Here is a 20,317-nt window from a genome sequence, read left to right as displayed (position 1 = left end):
AACATTTATTATAAACTGAATAATAAAATCTTACATTGAAGAAGTATAGGTTCAACACAACGCGTTTCGGCTAGATGCCTTCATCAGGTGCATAAAAAACCTATCCCCCTTGCCCCTTCTTTTAAAGCCCATTTTCGTGGTAAAAATCCGTTAAGCCCCGCCCACATTCATTCCGTCGCGTCACTTCCGGTCATACGAACTTCCGGTTTCGGCTGTTCCATCCTTAATATCCTTCCATCCTTCTAGTGTCCCAGGAAGTGTCCCACTTGATAAAAAGAGGTTCCCTCTTTATATTTACTTGTTTAATAGATGCTCTGCAATCATAATACCGGAAGTGCTCCGGCCGCCATTTTTGAAGTGGTATACACATATAATGTGTATGGGCAAAAGAGACAGAGAGAGAGAGAGATATATACAGGATTAAGTTTTCCAATTACAAATAGAGTATAAACATGAAATATTAATACATACCGGTATATTAAAACTTATATTAGAAAAGTGTGTATATCCTCCACCATCATTTAAAAAGAGAAGACACAATCAAATATAATTAAAAATCTCAGTCAATGTTCATTCCAAGAGGGGATAAAGTATCTAGCTCAAATATCCACCTCATCTCTGTTTTATTAAAAAGTTTTATAAAATCACCCCCCCCCCCCATGATTTTTTACCTTTCTGTATGCCAATAAAATGTAAATGCTTGGGATCCTCTTTTTATCAAGTGGGACACTTCCTGGGACACTAGAAGGATGGAAGGATATTAAGGATGGAACTGAAGCCCATGGATCAGCGCAGTCAGGGGAATGGGCCTTGACAGAGCCAAGGAGTAGGCAGGTGGAGCTATAGATTCAGGGGTGGGGTTTTAGGGTGGAGCATGTTAAAGGGTGTGGAAAGTGCGAGTATATTAAGCGGCCATTTTAGCAAGTGGCCATTTTAATTCAGAATCTGCACTTACCTGTTAATTGTTTTGGCAGGTTGTGTGGTTTCTTTTCTTCTTTTTTTCAGATGGCTTCGCTTGAAGAGATCCTGGACGGTGTGAGAGCAGCCGTGAGAGACAGGGGGATGGCATGGCTGCAGCAGCAACTGGCGGTTCCTGGGACCAGCGGTAACCCCCCAGCGGCTGTGGAGCGGCGATCGGTGCGGAGGGCGAGACCGCCCCAGCGGCTGAGCCCGGGCGTGATGCCCGCAGCACGTCGGAGACGGAGTCCTTCCAGAGAGGCGAGTGGATCATCGGTTGGGGAAGCAGGCCGGTCGGAGCCAACGCAAACGCCGCCGGGCCCGTCTGTGCGACGTGGCGCCGGTAAGGCAAGGGCGGCGATTAGGCCTGGCATGGTGTCGCGGCCTACCACGAGGAGCGCTGCTCGCAGGACGGCGGGCGGCAAGGCGGCAAAATTAGCGACGGCCTCCGAGGAGACCGGGACCGCAGAGGATGTCGGAGGTGTGGATGGAGCCCAGACACGTCCCGGTGAGTCTGCCGCCGGTTTAAATACCGGGCGGCAAGGAAAGGCACTGGGGATTGGGAAGGACGGGCTGACACCACCTCAGAGGGCAGCAAGGGATTCCAGTGGAGGGGGACTTGATCATGCGGGCGAGCCAAGGCCCAGGCAAGGCAGCGGGGGGACAGCAGGACAGGTCACCCAGCTAGGGCAGCAGGACCAAGTCAGGGCGACAGCGGAAGGGGCTTCCGTTTGTCAGGGCCAGCGCAGCGCTTCCCCAGTGGACAGAGGAGCGGACAGTGAGGGATTGTCCCAGGGGTATGACACACACTCTGACAGCGGGGTTAGGAGTGTACGGGAGGGCCATAAATGTTGCTCCCGGGGACGGCATGAATACAGAGACAACCCTAGGCCTGCGGATTACAAGAGGCGGCGCGGGGCAGGCGCCAGGCAAAACCGGGCAGGGTGTGTCAGGGAGAGGAGCCCGTCTACTGACGGGTACAGTAGGCGGGGATCAGTCTGCAGGGCCAGGAGGAGAAGGGAACGGCGCAGCGAGTCTGGGTCCTCCAACGGGAGCACCCAAGGACGGCCGGATAGTTCTTACGGCCCAGAGGGCCTGGCTACTAGGCGGGAGAGGCGCAGGGTTGACGACAGGGAACGTAAGGAGGAAGGGCGGGTAGATGGGCACTCGAACAGACTACCCAGGTGTTGTTCTCCCTACAGGTCGCGGAGCGGTACACCTACGGTCCCTCGGCGGGATCTGGCGGAAGGGAGTCGGCGTCAAATGGACACCCCGGGGCCGCACGCGGCGGAGGGAAGGAAAATGACCCCGCGGCCTTCCGCGGCCGGAGGCTCTGGCGGTGAGTTGCCTGTTACATCACATTCTGATTCCATGTTAACTTGCCTAAAATCATTGTTAGATTCATGGGGCGGTGGGGAGGGGGCTTCACCGCAATTTTCGAGGGTATGGGTTCCGGAAGTAGGTTCCGGGACGACGGGTCAGGCTCAGGGGGCGGTGAGTGGTGTCTCCGGACGGAGTACGCCCGAAACAGGTGAGAGGACAGGCTTAGGTTCGGTAGGAGGAGGGGAGGTTTCCGACGCGGCGCGGCAGAATGTACATGTCTCTTTCGCGGGCCCCTTGGGATGTCACCTGAAGTCTGAGGTGAAGGACAGGATTTGGAAAGGTGAGTTCGTAGAGGTTTTTTCTCTCCTTCCTCTGGAGGAGTTCCTCGATCTAAAGGATGAGGATAAAAAGGATGTGAAGAAGGAGGAAGAAGAGAAGAAGCATAGGTATCGGAAGATACCCAAGACGTTTGCGAACTGGTTGCGGGCTTTTTGCATACTGGCCAGCGTCATCGGGGAAAAGTTTCCCGATCGCTGTTCGCAGCTTTTTTGCTACTTGGACGGGATAGGGGACACTTACCGGACGTACGGTGGGATTGCTTGGTGGAAATACGATGAGCAATTCCGCCAACGTTTAGCAGCGAACCCGAGCATGAGATGGGATCAGATGGATCTGCCCCTGTGGATGCGGCTCATGATGGCGCAGAAGGCTGCGCCCTTTCACGGGGCGGCCGGTGCAGCACCTGGAGGAGCGGCGCCGGCCGGACAAAAGAAGGGTTTCTGCTGGCTTTTCAACGAGGGCCAATGTAAATGGGGCTCGTCATGCAGATTCAAACATGAGTGTTCCGGTTGCGGCGGTACGCATGGAGTCAATAGGTGCTTCAAGAGAGGCAAATCGACTAGCGGGGGAGGTCCCAGTGGCGCCACGGCTCCTGCCGCTGCCACTGGGGGCAACTCCGGTGAAGGTAGGCGAGATGCTGCCGTGGCTAAAGCGCTACGCTAACCAGGCTGACGCGGAATTTTTGAGGAAAGGATTCACAGAGGGGTTTATGATACCGTTCAAAGGGAAGGGGCCAGGGACTTTATGTTTGAATTTACGATCCGTTCGGGATCACCCAGGGGTGGTGCGGGAAAAATTGATGTCGGAGGTACGGCTTGGCAGGATGGTGGGACCCTATGCGGTCCCACCTTTGCCGAACTTGAGGGTGTCTCCGTTGGGGGTGGTCCCCAAGAAGGAACCAGGCAAATTTCGGTTGATACACCATTTGTCTTACCCAAAAGGGGCTTCTGTTAACGACGACATTGACGCGGCCCTAAGCTCCGTGTCATACGCATCATTCGATCAAGCGGTCGAGTTGGTACGGAGAGCGGGGCCGGGAGCGTTGATGGCGAAGGTGGACGTGGAGGCGGCTTTCAGGTTGCTTCCTATTCACCCGACATGTCACCACTTATTGGGATGTTTCTTTGATGAGGGTTTTTTCGTGGATTTGTGTTTGCCCATGGGCTGCTCTATTTCTTGCTCATACTTTGAAAAGTTCAGCTCTTTCTTTGAATGGGTGGTGCGTCAGGAGTCGGCTGGGGGTGCAGTAGTGCACTATCTGGACGATTTTTTGTGCGTAGGACCGGCAGGGTCCGATCGTTGTGGGCAAGTACTGGGGGTGTTGCAATGGGTGGCACAGGTCTTTGGGATCCCGTTGGCGGCTGAGAAGACGGTGGGCCCGACGGTATGCTTGAGCTTCCTAGGGCTGGAAATAGATTCGGTGAAGGGTGAATGTAGGTTACCAGCGGATAAACTGACAGCGCTCCGCCAGCGGGTGGGGGTAGTCAGGGGTTCGAAGAAGGTGACCTTGAGGCAGTTACAGTCCCTGCTGGGGAGCTTGAACTTTGCTTGTAAAGTGATCCCTATGGGGAGGGTTTTTTGCAGGCAGTTGGCTCAAGCAACCTGCGGTGCGCGATTGCCAGGTCATTATATCAGAGTCTCCGCGGCGATGAAGGCGGATCTGGATGTTTGGTTGTGTTTCCTGCAGGAGTTCAATGGTCGGGTGTATTTTAGGGATGAGGCAACATCATCGGAAGCAATCGGCTTATATACGGACGCTTCCGGGAGCGTAGGTTTCGGTGCTTACCTGGCAGGGAGGTGGTGCGCGGAAGAGTGGCCGGAGGCGTGGAAGGAAAGCGCCTTGATAAGGAACCTGGCCTTTCTAGAGCTCTTTCCTGTGGTAGTGGCGGTATCTTTATGGGGCGAAGAGCTCGCGAACAGGAAGGTGATCTTTCATTCTGATAACATGGCGGTGGTACAGGCAGTTAATAATATCTCGGCCTCTTCTCTGCCTGTGGTACGGTTGTTGAGGCGCTTGGTGCTGCTGTGCATGTCTTGGAATATTGTGTTTAGGGCGAAACATGTCCCGGGATTGTTGAATGTTATCGCTGACACCTTATCTCGTTCGCAGTGGGAGCGTTTTCGGGCAGCGGCGCCGGGAGCTCAGGAGACAGGTCAGGCATGCCCGGCGGAGATGTGGCGGCTCGGGACGTCTTGCTTGGGGGCTTTATAAGAAGTTCCCTGGCGGCCGGAACGTGGACAGCGTACACCAAGGTATGGTATGAATGGGAGGAGATGATGGGGCAGTCTGGAGGGGCGAATTCGCCGGCAGGTAGGTTGGACACGCTATTATGGTTGTTGTGTCGGTTATTCGCGGGAGGGGCTTCTCCCGCGAAGGTCGACCGTTACATGTCAGCATTAGCATTTTGGTTTAAATTCACGGGTAAAGAGGATATTACAAAAACTTTTTTGGTGAAGCAGCTGTTGAGAGGCTTTCGTAAAGGACGTAGGACTGTAGACTCGAGACGGCCTGTGTCGTTTAACATTCTACATGGCTTGACAGAAAGGCTGCATGACGTTTGTACATCTACGTTTGAAGTGCTCTTGTTTACCGTAGCTTTTGTTTGGGCGTTTTTTGGGGCGTTCCGCATCGGCGAACTGGTCAGCTCTAATAAGTCTGGGGCGAACGGGATCCGGTTCGAGGATGTGGTGCTGGGGCAGGACAAAGTCGAGATACGCCTGAGGTGCTCCAAGACGGATGTCTTTGGGAGAGGTAAGACAATAATTTTGTTTGCGTTGCCAGGGTCGGCAGTCTGCCCAGTAGCATGTGGGCACAAATACTTAGGCGTTCGCCCTCAAGGCTCGGGGTGCTTCCTCGTTCACGAGGATGGTCTTGCGCTGTCGTGCTTCCAATTTGTCAGGGTCTTTCGCATGGGGCTGCGGCAGTTGGGTTTGCATCCCATGCAATTTGGGACTCATTCATTTCGCATCGGGGCTGCAACGGAAGCAGCGCGGCTCGGACTCGGGGATGATCGGATTAAACAGATAGGTCGGTGGGAGTCCGCGCGTTTTAGGACTTATGTACGAACAGATAAGTTGGTTTGAAGGGGGGGTCTGGTTGGGGGGAGTGTGTGGTGTCGATGCTCTGCTAGTTAATAACTTGTGTTTCTTTCTAGGTCGGGTTGTATGGTTGGTGGGTCACTCCTACGTTTATTGGGCGCAGAAGAGGGCCGCAGTTCGGAGGAATGGAGCACAACTGGGCTTTCTTCAGGACACTGTACAGTTACAATGGTTTGGTTTTCGTGGTTTCAGCTGGCAGAGCATTAGTGGAGTGATTTTTGGTAAATTGTTGGAAGGAAATCCCCCGGACGTAATATTGATACATGGTGGGGGTAACGATTTGGGGCTTATCCCTCAGAGGGAGCTAATTCGGAGAATGAAGCGGGATTTGGATCGCCTTCGGGAGCGGGTGCCGGGAGTAGTTATAGTATGGTCTGAGATGGTTCCTAGATTTAATTGGAGACACGCCAGGGACACAGCTGCGGTGGCGAGATGTCGGGGGGAAAGTTAACAAGGCCATGTCTGTTTTCGTTAGGCGGTCAGGTGGGGTCCCGGTCAGGCACTGGGAACTAGAGGGTATGTTACCTGGGTATTATCGTAAGGATGGGGTCCACCTTTCGGAGGTTGGTTGTGACTTGCTTAACCTCGGTTTTCAGGAGGGGATATCCCGGGCCCTATTTCTGTGTGGTGGGGGGCGCTCGAGACATTAAGGGATCAAGTCTCGGGCTGTGGCGGGATAGGGCTAGGGTAATTGGGATGGAAGAGGATTAGCAAGTGGCTAGGCTAAGCTTAGGTTGAATTAGGCCAGAGTTGGAAGTGGTCTGTTGGTTCGAGCTCATCGGTGGCTCCGAACCTGGTGGTGTAGGGGTGTCTCGGTACACCCCTACAGTTAATAAAGTTATAATTATGGGGCCTCTTTGGTAGGCCGTGTGTTATATTTATGTGTTATTTATATTGTTATATATTGTTTATGGTATGGGGTCATTGTCTGGGTTAATGCTGTACGGATGGGGGTGGGGGTAAATTCATTTATTTGGCAATGACCCCAATTTGTTATCTTGTTTATTGAAAAATTTAAATAAAGCTGTGGACTTTTATTTTCCAACAGAAATTGGTGTCTGTGTTTATTGGTGGGTTATGGGGAAGAAAATGCCACAAGCCGAATAACGACTGTGCGCATGTCAAGCCGAAACCGGAAGTTCGTATGACCGGAAGTGACGCGACGGAATGAATGTGGGCGGGGCTTAACGGATTTTTACCGCGAAAATGGGCTTTAAAAGAAGGGGCAAGGGGGATAGGTTTTTTATGCACCTGATGAAGGCATCTAGCCGAAACGCATTGTGTTGAACCTATACTTCTTCAATGTAAGATTTTATTATTCAGTTTATAATAAATGTTGAATACTTTTTTCCTCACAATTGTTCTCTGATTTCCCATATTCTATCATATTGGGGAGGAACATACCCACTGAAGGATTTGACCTGTATATCCTACTCATGCCTATATACCTGAGCCAGTTTGAATACAGGCTCATTTAAATGTGAGTAGGAATTTCTACCATTTAAACATATACATATGATACCTGGATACCTATCAGTACAATATTGCCCTATGTAAGCTTTACTCTTTTCAGAGACATCAAGACAAAGATCTGCTTTATGGGTACATGTATTGTATATTTTCCATTGTGTAAAATACCCTGATATATATTTTCTTGGGTTTTCAGTGCGCTATCCACTTTATATATATATATATATACTATATATTTTTTGCTTTATGCTTTTCTGTGAAATTGTGTGGTTGATTTCACTGTGGTTGTAGCAGCACATCATAGCGCCACATTACCACCACCCTCTCTTTTTGTATGTCTGTGTGTGTGCCAGTCAGTATGTCTGTGTATGTGTCAGTATGTATGTCTGTGTGTCAGTATGTCTGTGTGTCAGTATGTCTAAGTGTATGTCAGTATCTAAGTGTGTGTATATATATTACACATATAAATACATACATACAATGTCTAGGTGTATTTTACTATTAATATATATAATATATATATTATCAAATTACACGTAGACTGATACTAATTAAATATATATAATTATTGTTATATATATATTTATATATAATATAAAAAATATGTAAATACGTAAAAAAAAAAATTAAAAAATTAAAAATAAATAATTAAAAAATATATAGACGTGTGTTATTTCGTTCTAACTGTATTAAAATATATATACCGTATATACTCGAGTATAAGCCGACCCGAATATAAGCCGAGGCCCCTAATTTTACCCCCAAAAATTGGGAAAACGTATTGACTCGAGTATAAGACTAGGGTGGGAAATGAAGCAGCTACTGGTAAATTTCTAAATAAAATTAGATCATAAAAAAATTATATTAACTGAATATTTATTTACAGCGTGTGTATATAATGAATGCAGTGTGTATATGAATGCAGTGTGTGTGTATGCAGTGTGTATGAGTGCAGTGTGTATATAATGAATGGAGTGCAGTGTGTGTATATGAGTGCAGTGTGTGTATAATGAATGCAGTGCAGTGTGTGTATGAGTGCAGTGTGTGTATGAATGCAGTGTATGTATGAGTGCAGTGTGTGTGTGTATGAGTGCAGTGTGTGTATATGAGTGCAGTGTGTTTATATGAGTGCAGTGTGTGTGTGTGTGTATGAATGCAGTGTGTGTATGAATGCAGTGTGTGTATGAATGCAGAGTGTATATAATGAATGCAGTGCAGTGTGTGTATGAGTGCAGTGTGTATGCAGTGTGTGTATGAGTGCAGTGTGTGTATATGAGTGCAGTGTGTGTATATGAGTGCAGTGTGTGTATATGAGTGCAGTGTGTATATGAGTGCAGTGTGTATATAAGTGCAGTGTGTATATAATGAATGATGAATGCAGTGTGTATGTGTGAGTGCAGTGTGTGTGTATGAGTGCAGTGTGTGTATAATGAATTCAGTGCAGTGTGTGTGTATGAGTGCAGTGTGTATATAATGAATGCAGTGCAGTGTGTGTATGAATGCAGTGTGTGTATGTGTGAGTGCAGTGTGTGTGTGTGTGTGTGTGTGTGTGCAGAGCATTGGTGGGGGTTGGGCATTTTATTAATTATTATTTAATTATTATCTTAATATTTATTTATTTTTAGGTAATTATTTTTTTATTTTATTATTAATTGTATTATTTTTTTGTTATTATTATTTTAATATTTTTTTTCTTATTATTTGTTTTATTAATATTTTTATTTTTTCGTCCCCCCTCCCTGCTTGTTAGCTGGCCAGGGAGCTCCCAGGTCAGCTCCCTCTGCAAGTCTCGCGGCCGCGCGGAGCGTTGCCACGGTAACCCGTGGCAACGCTCTGACCCCGCGGCTCTCGCGAGAGTTGCAGAGGAAGCCGACCTGGGAGCTGCACGGACGGAGGAGAGAGAAGGGAGCTGACAGGAGCTGCTGTGAAGGTAAGTTACAGCTCTGCCAGCCCCCCTCTCCCCCCAGTCTGTATTATGGCAATGAAAATTGCCATAATACAGACACTCACTCGAGTATAAGACGAGTGGGAGTTTTTCAGCACAAAAAATGTGCTAAAAAACTCGTCTTATACTCGAGTATATACGGTATATCAAAATACACGTAGAACGAAATAATATATATATACACATACATAAATATATACGTATATATCACTATATATACCTATATATAAATAAAAATATTTAAAAAAAAAAAAAATATATATATATATATATATATACATACACATACACACACACATATACACACACACACACACACACACACACACACACACAAACACAAATATGGATATATATACATATATTAATTCTACACATATATTTATGTAATATTTTTACATAATTAGGTATCCTAATTAATTACAATTAGCGGGACCTGCCTGACAACCCATGCCGAAAGTATAGGGAATTTAATTTGCTAGCACTATATTTAATCCTATAACTTTCCAAGACACCAAAAAACCTGTACATGGGGGTACTGTTTTACTCGGGAGACTTCGCTGAACACAAATATTAGTGTTTCAAAACAGTAAAATATATTACAACGATGAGATCGTCAGTAAAAGTGACTTTTTTTGCATTTTTCACGCACAAACAGCACTTACACGGGCGATATTATTGCTGTGATACTTTTTACTGTTTTGAAACACAAATATTTGTGTTCAGCGAAGTCTCCCAAGTACATCAGTACCCCTCATGTAAAGGTTTTATGGTGTTTTCAAAAGTTACAGCGTCAAATATAAGGCTTGTGTTTCATTTTTTTCACATTAAAATTCGCCAGATTGCTCATGTTGCCTTTGTGACCCTATGGTAGCCCAAGAATGAAAATTACCCTTATGATGGAATACCATTTGCAATAGTAGACAACTCAAGGTATTGCAAATGGGGTATGTCCAGTCTTTTTTAGTAGCCACTTAGTCACAAACACTGGAGTTTTTTGCATTTTTCACACACAAACAAATACTAACGCTAACTTTGGCCAGTGTTTGTGACCAAATGGCTACTAAAAAAGACTGGACATACCCCATTTGCAATACCTTGGGTTGTCTACTATTGCAAATGGTATGCCATTATGGGTGTAAATGTATTTCCTGGGCTACTATACAGTCTCAAAGGTAACGTAACCAATCTGGCGAATTTCAATTTCAAATGTAACACGCTATATTTGACCCTGTAACTTCCCAAAACACCATAAAACCTGTACATAGGGGGTACTGTTTTACACGTGAGACTTTGCTGAATACAAATATGTGTATTTTATTGCAGTAAAAGCAAACAGTATTATGACATTGACAGTTAAAATGTCATGTAGAACTAAAAAAATAAAGAAAAATCTTATTTTCTCCCATTTTTTTTCATATTAAATTATGTTTCATAGCTAAATTTTTGATATTAAATGAAAGCCCTGTTTCCCCTGAATAAAATGATATATAATAAGGGGGGTGCATTTAATATGAAAGAGGTGAATTACGGTTGGACAGACATATAGCGCAAATGCCAGGTTTTGTTTACGTTTTGTTCTGTTCACAACGTGTACATTTGGCTCAGTCCTTAAGGGGTTAAACAATGTATATGTTGATATAATTTGTTTAGAGATCTTATCCAATCCTCTTCTTCTACGTGTTCTTTATGACTGACTACCTGGCACCCCAAGTGGGTACCTCCTTCAAGCTCGCTTCCTAGCTCTCCTCTGGGACACAGGAGTGCTTCAGCCCCTAGCCGCCACAGCTTGGATGGGGTCTCTCCGTCGCTTCCCGCCCTGGAACAGGGCCTTGGATACAGCTTCAGGTGATTAAGCTCTCCTGATTAACCTAAACAAAAGCCCAGACTGAGTGAAGGATGTAAAGGAACTGGTTTATTATGGTCAAGTTTCCTTCTTATATACGCAACCCCCACAGCAGGGGGTCTCCACACAATACTATGCAAGCCCCTCCCAAAGATCTCTGTGCCTGGGCGATAATTGAGTTTAAGAGCGGCAAGCTAATTATCTCCCAGGAACAGAGAGGCAAACAAACATAAAAATACCCAAAAACATAAAATAACCCCACAAATAATATATCCCCAAATAGCCCTGATCTGAGCGTTCTCCACATAGCGCTCAGATGCATGCAGTGTAGGGGAAACGCCACTGTGTTAAAGCTCTGACCGATTGCACACGTGGTCCTATGCCCAAAACAGTTCCAGTGCGTTTGGTGCTTTGGACAGTCAACGTTCGGGAGCTCCTGCGGCCGCAATGCGGTTTGCTCTGCCTGGGTTTCTGGTAGCATTTGTTCCCCCTAGTCTCAGACACCTTCCCTCCAAAAAGTGCTCTCCTGAAGGATTTCTTTTTTTTTTCATTATTTATTTTTCAAAAATTTATCACAATAGACAATAAAAGACTTACATTTAAAAATATAAACAAAAGACAATAGAATAAATACATTCCGACAGTTCTACTCTAAGATACCAAATTTTAAATTTATTACCCTTAATTATCCCCTTAAAATTAAACGATATACCAAATTTAGTATCTTCACTTCGACTTGATAGAACCTTAAATAGCTATTCACTGTCTATGACAAACAATATATACATAAAAACAAACAAACGGGGCGGGGCTTGACAGCCATGGCGGAGAGTCGTGTTTCTAAGGGGCTCCTCCAAAAGCGTGCAAACTAACGAGAAATATAGCCCCTTACGGCCCACTCAAAGCGACAGCCGGAGCCTACTCCACCTCCTGACCTAGCCTGGACTTGCAGGTGGGATCGGTGACCGGCTGGAAGCCCAACTGCTGCACCGGTGAAAACATGCGGCCTGGTATGCATCGGGCGGGAGAGGCGGCCGATCTCCCGACTCGGAGCTGCCTGGCAGCGGCTCCCGTTAGGCAAGAGCCAGGTTACCCCCCTGGACCGTCGGGGGTGATCGATGTCCATCCCAGGAGAACTACTCACACGGAGAGTGATGATGGCGGAACCAAGCGGGGCAGCAATCATCCCACAGAACCTCCTGTCATGGCGGACGCCACGTGTCCCTAGAGCCCTCGGATCTCCACACTGATCTACAGACCAGGTTGGAGGCTGTCCTCAAGGCCATTTGGCACAAACTGGAAAGCCGGGCATTACAACATGCCACACAGCAGACAAGCAGCCACTTACCTGAGAGATGCCCACACCTGGTAGAGAAAAAGCACAAAGCTCACACCTGAAGGGGGCTCCCGCGGGGAAGACGCAACAGCGCCTTCAAAACGCTCCAGCACAAGGCTAAACAGCGAAAAGTGATGCAGGGAACTAAGGCTGGACCTCACCGGCTGTCTGCAGGACTCCTGTGCACTCCGAACCAACGGCACAGACCGCGCCGGCAGCACCAGAAATGAACATCACATGGCAACAACAAACCACAAGCGGTGTTCAGTGTGAGAGCTGCAGAGCAACGGGAAGCACTGCACATACTGCATGGACTGACCGCTCATTCTACCAATTTGCCACAAGTGATTGAAGCACACAGATGTCTCCATAGCATCATACTGCAGGACGGTAGCCTGCCCAGAACTGGCATCGGCTGAAGTGTGAACGTGGGGCCTTGACGCGGCTCTCTCTGGGCCATAGCGGTTTGCCCTGCCGAGAACTGCTGAACTACAAGCTACTCCTTTAATTGTACTATCCTTGGCCCGCCAGCCGGACCCCCAGAGCAAGTGTTGGCTGAGCGGAACGAATTGACTCAGAGGCGGATTACGCTCCTGCAAGCCCAAACGCAGTGACAAAGCATGAAACCGCTGCATAATACATAGTAATGTTTTTATTTGCTCCTGTGCCTATTTGCTCTGCCACCACTTAATGTTTAGACCAGGGCCGCCATCAGGGGGTGACAACCATGACGGTTTTCACGGGCCCCGACTGCTCTGGCAGTCCCGGGCCCCACTTTCCCTCCCTGCACACATAGATAGCGAATATCGCTATCTATGTGTGCAGCCGCGGGCCCCCGGCTTCCCTGTTACCGCAGAGGGGGCCCAGGCAGCACACTGCCTCTTCTCTTCTCGTCTCTGCTAATAACTCTCGCGAGACCCGGTTGCCATGGCAACGCTCCGCGGGTCTCGGAGGAGAGGAGAGAAGAGGCTGTGTGCTGCCTGGGCCCCCTCTGCGGTAACAGGGAAGCCGGGGGCCCCACCATGCCACCAGACCACCAGGGATGGAATCTCCCCCCTCCCTAGACACAGGTAAGCAGGGAGGGGGGAGAAACAATTTAATTAAATTTAATTTAAAATTAAAAAATAAATAAAATAAAAATTATGTTAAAATGCCCCCCCCTCCCCCTCACCCCAGATTGCACATTTACACACACACACACACACACACACAAAAAAAATACATACACTGACACAACACACACACACTACATACACTGACACAACACACACCCACACACTACATACACTGACACAACACACACCCACACTATATACACTAACACAACACACACACACTAACACAACACACACACACTAACACAACACACACACACACACACTGCATACACTGACACAACACACACACACTGCATACACTGACACAACACACTGCATACACTGACACAACACACACACACTGCATACACTGACACAACACACACACACTGCATACACTGACACAACACACACACACTGCATACACTGACACAACACACACACACTACATACACTGACACAACACACACACACTACATACACTGACACAACACACACACACTACATACACTGACACAACACACACACACACTACATACACTGACACAACACACACACACACTACATACACTGACACAACACACACACACTACATACACTGACACAACACACACACACACACTACATACACTGACACAACACACACACACCATACACTGACAACACACACACTACATACACCGACAACACACACACTACATACACTGACAACACACACACTACATACACTGACAACACACACACTACATACACTGACACAACACACACACTACATACACTGACACAACACACACACTACATACACTGACACAACACACACACTACATACACTGACACAACACACACACACTACATACACTGACACAACACACACACTACATACACTGACACAACACACACACTACATACACTGACACAACACACACACACTACATACACTGACACAACACACACTCTGCATACACTAACACAACACACACTCTGCATACACTGACACAACACACACTCTGCATACACTGACACAACACACACTCTGCATACACTGACACAACACACACTCTGCATACACTGACACAACACACACTCTGCATACACTGACACAACACACTCTGCATACACTGACACAACACACACACTCTGCATACACTGACACAACACACACACTCTGCATACACTGACACAACACACACACTCTGCATACACTAACACAACACACACTGCATACACTAACACAACACACACTCTGCATACACCAACACAACACACACGCTGCATACACTAATACAACACACTGCATACACTAATACAACACACACTGCATACACTAATACAACACACACTGCATACACTAACACACACACTGCATACACTAACACACACACTGCATACACTAACACAACATACATACTGCATACACTTACACAACACACACTGCATACACTAATACAACACACACACACTGCATACACTAACACACAGTGCATACACTAATACAATACACACACTGCATTCACTAATACAACATGCACTCTGCATCCGCTACACACTAACACACTCTCTGCATTCACTACACATTAACACACTCTCTGCATTCACTACACATTAACACACTCTCTGCATTCACTACACATTAACACACTCTCTGCATTCACTACACATTAACACACACTCTGCATTCACTACACATTTACACACACTCTGCATTCACTGCACTAACACACACACACTAAATTCATTACACACTAACACACACTCTGCATTCACTAAACTATGCACACACTCTGGATTCACTATACTGACACACACTCTGCATTAACTGTACACACAGCATCCACTACACAAACATCCTGTATTCACAGTACACACACTACATCCACCACAAATTGAAACACTCTGCATTCACTATACACAGACACTGCGTCTAATACACACACTACATCCACTACAGACACTGCATCCACTAAACACATTTCATCTAGTACATACAAACACTACATCCACTACACACACACTACATCACTGTACACATGTGTGCAGACATGTGTACCTAATATTTTATTTTATTTTAATGGCCATGCTGGGCTATAGATAAAAACTTGTCATGCCAGATAATCTCCCTCCTGATGCCCATTGCAATTTGTAACATGTCTCCTGTACCTAACCGCATAGTCTAAGCTACCATATTATACTAATTATTTAAAGGAGCTCAACGTTAAAATTTTGTGTTACTCATCATTATCTTATGCCTAGCGGGACTTTTCAGTTGCAACTAAACGGTTAAAGCTTGTTTGAATATACATATAAAAAATGTGCATGCTCCTCAAATGTCACTTCCAGTTTTAGACATATTGTACTGAAGCTCGCCCATGATGCTGCAAGAGTTATACATTTTCTATTAAGGCTTTGGAACCTGATACGAGTACTAAGGCTGAGACTCGAACTGGTACTGAGACTGGGTGTTTCCTTTGACTCTGACCTGTCGTGGGTTTTGGGGCGGTATTCCTGGTTATTGTTATGGTTGCTGAGTTAAGTAGTAGTGTTGTCCGCTCCCACCCTCATGTTTCGTGGGACTGTCTTAGCTAGGCCAGATGTGGCCCTTCATGGTGGTAATTATGGACTAGTGTGCGTGTGCATGGCGGGCAGTTGATTTTGGGCTTCCTAAGTGGACTGTGTAGTGAGTCCTGACCACCTTAGGTGGTTGTGTGAGAAGGACGTGCCATACTGCCTGTCTTTGGTGCAGTCGGCCCCTCTGGGAAAGCATCCCTGTAGGGAAGGCTTTGAACTACAGGTAATCTGGCTGATTTCTCGGCCATGAATCTCACCCATGGTTTCCATGTTTCCCTGAAGAGTGTATAGTTGTGGGAAATGGATGCGTGGATCTCTTCCATAGTTCTGATTGAGTCTACTCTGGCTACCCATGGAGAGAAAAAAACGGGTCGCAAGAGTATTCTGAGAACGGACAGCAGCTGAAATAGCCTGCCCCTCGGTGGGTCCCCGCTCAGAACTCAAGCTGGTTTTAGCTCATCTTGTGCCATTACAGAGAGAACATATCTGAAGTATATCAGACTGGTCCCACCCATACAGGCAGTCCAGATCCGAAATGCCAGCAAGTTCTCTCTGCACGAGAGATACAGCAACCCCAGACGATCGTTTCAGCCTTGTTAGGCATCATCATTGAGGCATAGCTGATATCTCTCTAGGCACCGTGAGCAAGGGGTCCACGTCTGGATTACCCTTTAAACTTATGGAGAGAAAAAAAAACGGGTCGCAAGAGTATTCTGAGAATGGACAGCAGCTGAAATAGCCTGCCCTTCGGTGGGTCTCCGCACAGAACTCAAGCTGGTTTTAGCTCATCTTGTGCCATTACAGATCTGGTGTGTTTGGGAAAATATTATGGATTTTGGCAGGAGAGTAGTGCCATCTGGATATTCTCTTATATCCACTTTCTTGGATTTGGGTGCATGTGGATGTCGCGTGAATTTGTGAAAGGGCAGTCCGCCATTGGGGCATTGTGATTTGTACATTGAGGTCTGTTAGCCAGGAGTCTGTGAAGGGTGGTAGCTGGGTCCTATGTTCGGCCATCAGAAGTTTGTAAAAGGTCGATAATTGCTTGGTTTTGGGGTTGTTGGTTAGACCGTGAGTCTCAAAATCGGATAGGGTGCGGGAGCCCCCGAGCAAGGTTGTGTTGGCCATTAAGAAGTGCGTCAGCTGGGCGTAGTGAAATGCTTGTAGTGTATGCGGAGCTACAGGGCCCACCAGGCTATCCAGTGTCCGTATGGAGTTGTTCTCAACCACAGAGCCTAGTGTCAGGTAGGGGGCGTCAAGCATTTTGGTATATCGTTGGTATGTCCCGGGTTGCATACCTGGGGGGAAGAGTGGATTGTAAGTGATGGGGTAGAGTGGGGATGGGTGTGGGGAAATATTCTCAGCTTCCCGCATGCTCACCCATGTCTTGAGTGTGGGGAGAATGGTGGGGTGAGCAGAACAACAGGAGAGCAATTTTGAGGGGATAACTCTTTGCCAATGGAGTGTGTAAAGAGGTACTAGACTCACCGCACTTTCAAGGGTTACCCATTGACGTGTCGGAGGATGTGAGGACCAAAGAATGGTTGCCCTATAGTACCTTTCTATGTGTGGGCGGCCCAGTCCTCCACAGGACTTATGTCTAGTGAGAACCTCATATGGGATTCGAGGTTGTTTCTGTGCCCATATAAAGGTGGTGAAAAGTTGCGTCAGTTTAGTGAAAAAGGGCTTTGGTATTGCTATCGGTAGGGTTTGGAAGAGGTATAGTATCTTGGGGAGGGAGTTCATTTTAAGAATGTTGATTCTACAGAGCCATGAGAACTGCGGTTTATGCCAATTTTGTAGGTCTTTCGAGATAGTTTGGTATAGTGGGTCGTAGTTTAGGGTGAAGATGGAAGATAGGTCTGCCGACAGACGAACTTCCAGGTACGTAATGGATTTATCCGCCCATGTGAAGGGAAATGCGGCTTGCAGGTATGTGCGTGAGGGGGGCGTTATTCGAATTGGTAAGATTTCGCTTTTCGAGAAATTAACTTGAAAATTGGAGAGTTCATGGTACAGGGCGATTTCCTCTAGGAGGGGGGGCAACGAAGTGTTAGGAGTTTGTATGGTGAATAGTAGATCGTCAGCGAATGCTGAAATTTTGTACTCTGCCCTTTGTATTTGGATGCCCTTGATGTCTGGGTTGTCCCTGACTCCATTTAAAAAGGGTTCTAGTACGAGAATAAAGAGTAGGGGGGAAAGGGGGCATCCCTGCCTCGTGCCGTTTATGTATACTGGTTCTGAGAGTTGTCCATTTACCCTTAGTCTGGCTTTTGGAGTGGAGTAGATGGCCTCCATCCACTCCATCCATCTGGGTCCGAATCCTATCCTCCTCAGGGTGGCCGTCAGTAGCGACCAGTCCGCCCTATCAAACGCCTTTTCCGCATCGATTGAGAGCAGGAGGCTCTCCGTCGGTAAGTATTGTGCCAAATATATCAGGTTTAAAATTTTCGTGGTGTTGTGTTTTGCTTCTCTGTTGGGGACAAAGCCTGCTTGGTCGGAATGTATCAAGGTTTGGAGCAGAGATTTTAGGCGAGTGGCCAATATTTTTGTAAACAATTTCACGTCAAGGTTTATCAGAGATATTGGGCGATAGCTACTGCAATTAGTCGGGTCTTTGGGTTTGGGTATGAGGGCTATATGAGCCTCCAGGGATGCCTTAGGGAAGGCGGTGGACTTGGCAAGTGAGTTAAATCCTCGTGTAAAGGGTTCAGTTAAGGAGTTAGCAAATGTTTTGTAGTATTTGGCCGTAAAGCCATCGGGCCCTGGGCTCTTCCCCAGTTTGAGGTGTCGTATAGCAAAATTTACTTCGTCGGAGGCTATAGTGGCATCTAGTGTTGGAAGGACATTTGTGGGAATAGTCTGGTGGACCCTGGAGGCCAAGAAGCGTTCAATGTACTGTGTCGGTGTGGGGAATCTCTCAGATTGTAAAGCTTAGTATAGAAATCTTGGAAGGCTGATAGTATGTCCGGGAGTTTATATGATATGGCTCCAGAGGGGGTTTTAATTTTGGATATGAAGGTCGACTGCCTCCCTTGTTTTAGAGAGTTGGCCAGCAGACGTCCACACTTACCTCCATGTACATAATATGAGTGTTTCGTCAGCATAATGATGCGTTTGATTTTGGCATTTAGTAAGTTTAGGCATTTAGTAAGTAAGTTTTTTTCAGAGGGAAAACAGGGCTTTAATTTTATGTCATATAGACATAGATAAATTCTCATTAATTCTAGAAAAAATGGCACGAAATATAAAAAAATAAAAAATAAAAAAAAATGTCCCCACCGTTTTGGCAAAAACAGCGTGTGCATTATATGTCCAGCTTAGAAAAAGTAAATCAAAATAAATTCATTTATGTGTCTTTATTTATAGAATACAGAATATATATAGGATTTCAGCTTTTTTTGAAAGTTACAGGTCACAAAATATATGACTAAATATATATATATAAGTTACAGGTCACAAAATATACGACTACAAATTATAATGTGAAACAATTTTAGAAGTTGGTATGCTTGTCTTGTAGGTTTAGTAGCCAGCACAGAAAACAAAATTGTCACACAAAAGTATATATTTATATAAAGTAGACATCACAGGCTATTTACCTAAGGTTAGTTTGACACTTTTTACGTAACTATTTCATCGCCAATCTCTGCTAAATATTGGAGTAAAATTGTGTTTTTTCTATATTTTGGCATATACACATATAACAAAGTTTTTGTAATGTGTATTTCGTAGAGCTGGAGTGTGCTATTCCTGCACAGAACCCCATATTGTGTTCAGCTACATCTGCAGAGTATAACGATACCCCCATTGTATGCCTTTGGCACTTTTCTGTAAAGCTACAATTCCATATAAGGCTATTTCAGTTTCTATAGTTAGAATTTTCCTAGATGGATTTGACTGCCCTATGTCTCATTTTAGGGTATTATAGCAGTGTGACTGTTCAAATAACACCACAAAGGGCTATTATTTGATAAAGCAGACACCCCAGGGTATCTAATATGGTGTATATTGTCCGTTAACTTGTCACCATTTGTCCAAGTTTGTGGTGAGGGGGGAAAATTGCATTTTTACATATATTGTGTTTCTTACTCTTGATATGTATCACTGTCATAAAAATCCCCAAATAATGCTCAGTTACATCTTCTGAGTAAAACAATATGCCCAATGTATGACCTAGACCAGGGCTTCCCAAACTTTTATGGCCCGAGACCCACTTTTCAAAATGGTAATTTTTCGAGACCCACTTGCTTTTAATGCATATTTTAAAAAGTGAACACCATGACAATCAGCTTTAGAGGCATGCAATTGGCACACCAAAGCAATCCGCTTTAGATGTA

The 20,317-nt window shown here is 46.1% G+C and overlaps 1 protein-coding gene across 1 annotated transcript in view; it reads right to left on the bottom strand.

Moving 5' to 3' along the window:
• Positions 1 to 20,317, bottom strand: part of QPCT (glutaminyl-peptide cyclotransferase) — a 298,053-nt gene that overhangs the window by 104,729 nt on the left and 173,007 nt on the right. The window lies entirely within an intron of this gene.

The sequence above is a fragment of the Pelobates fuscus genome, chromosome 2, assembly GCF_036172605.1.
Source record: "Pelobates fuscus isolate aPelFus1 chromosome 2, aPelFus1.pri, whole genome shotgun sequence".
NCBI classification, from domain to species: domain Eukaryota; kingdom Metazoa; phylum Chordata; class Amphibia; order Anura; family Pelobatidae; genus Pelobates; species Pelobates fuscus.
Note: the sequence above shows the minus strand (reverse complement) of the source record. Positions and strands in the feature narration are given on the sequence as shown.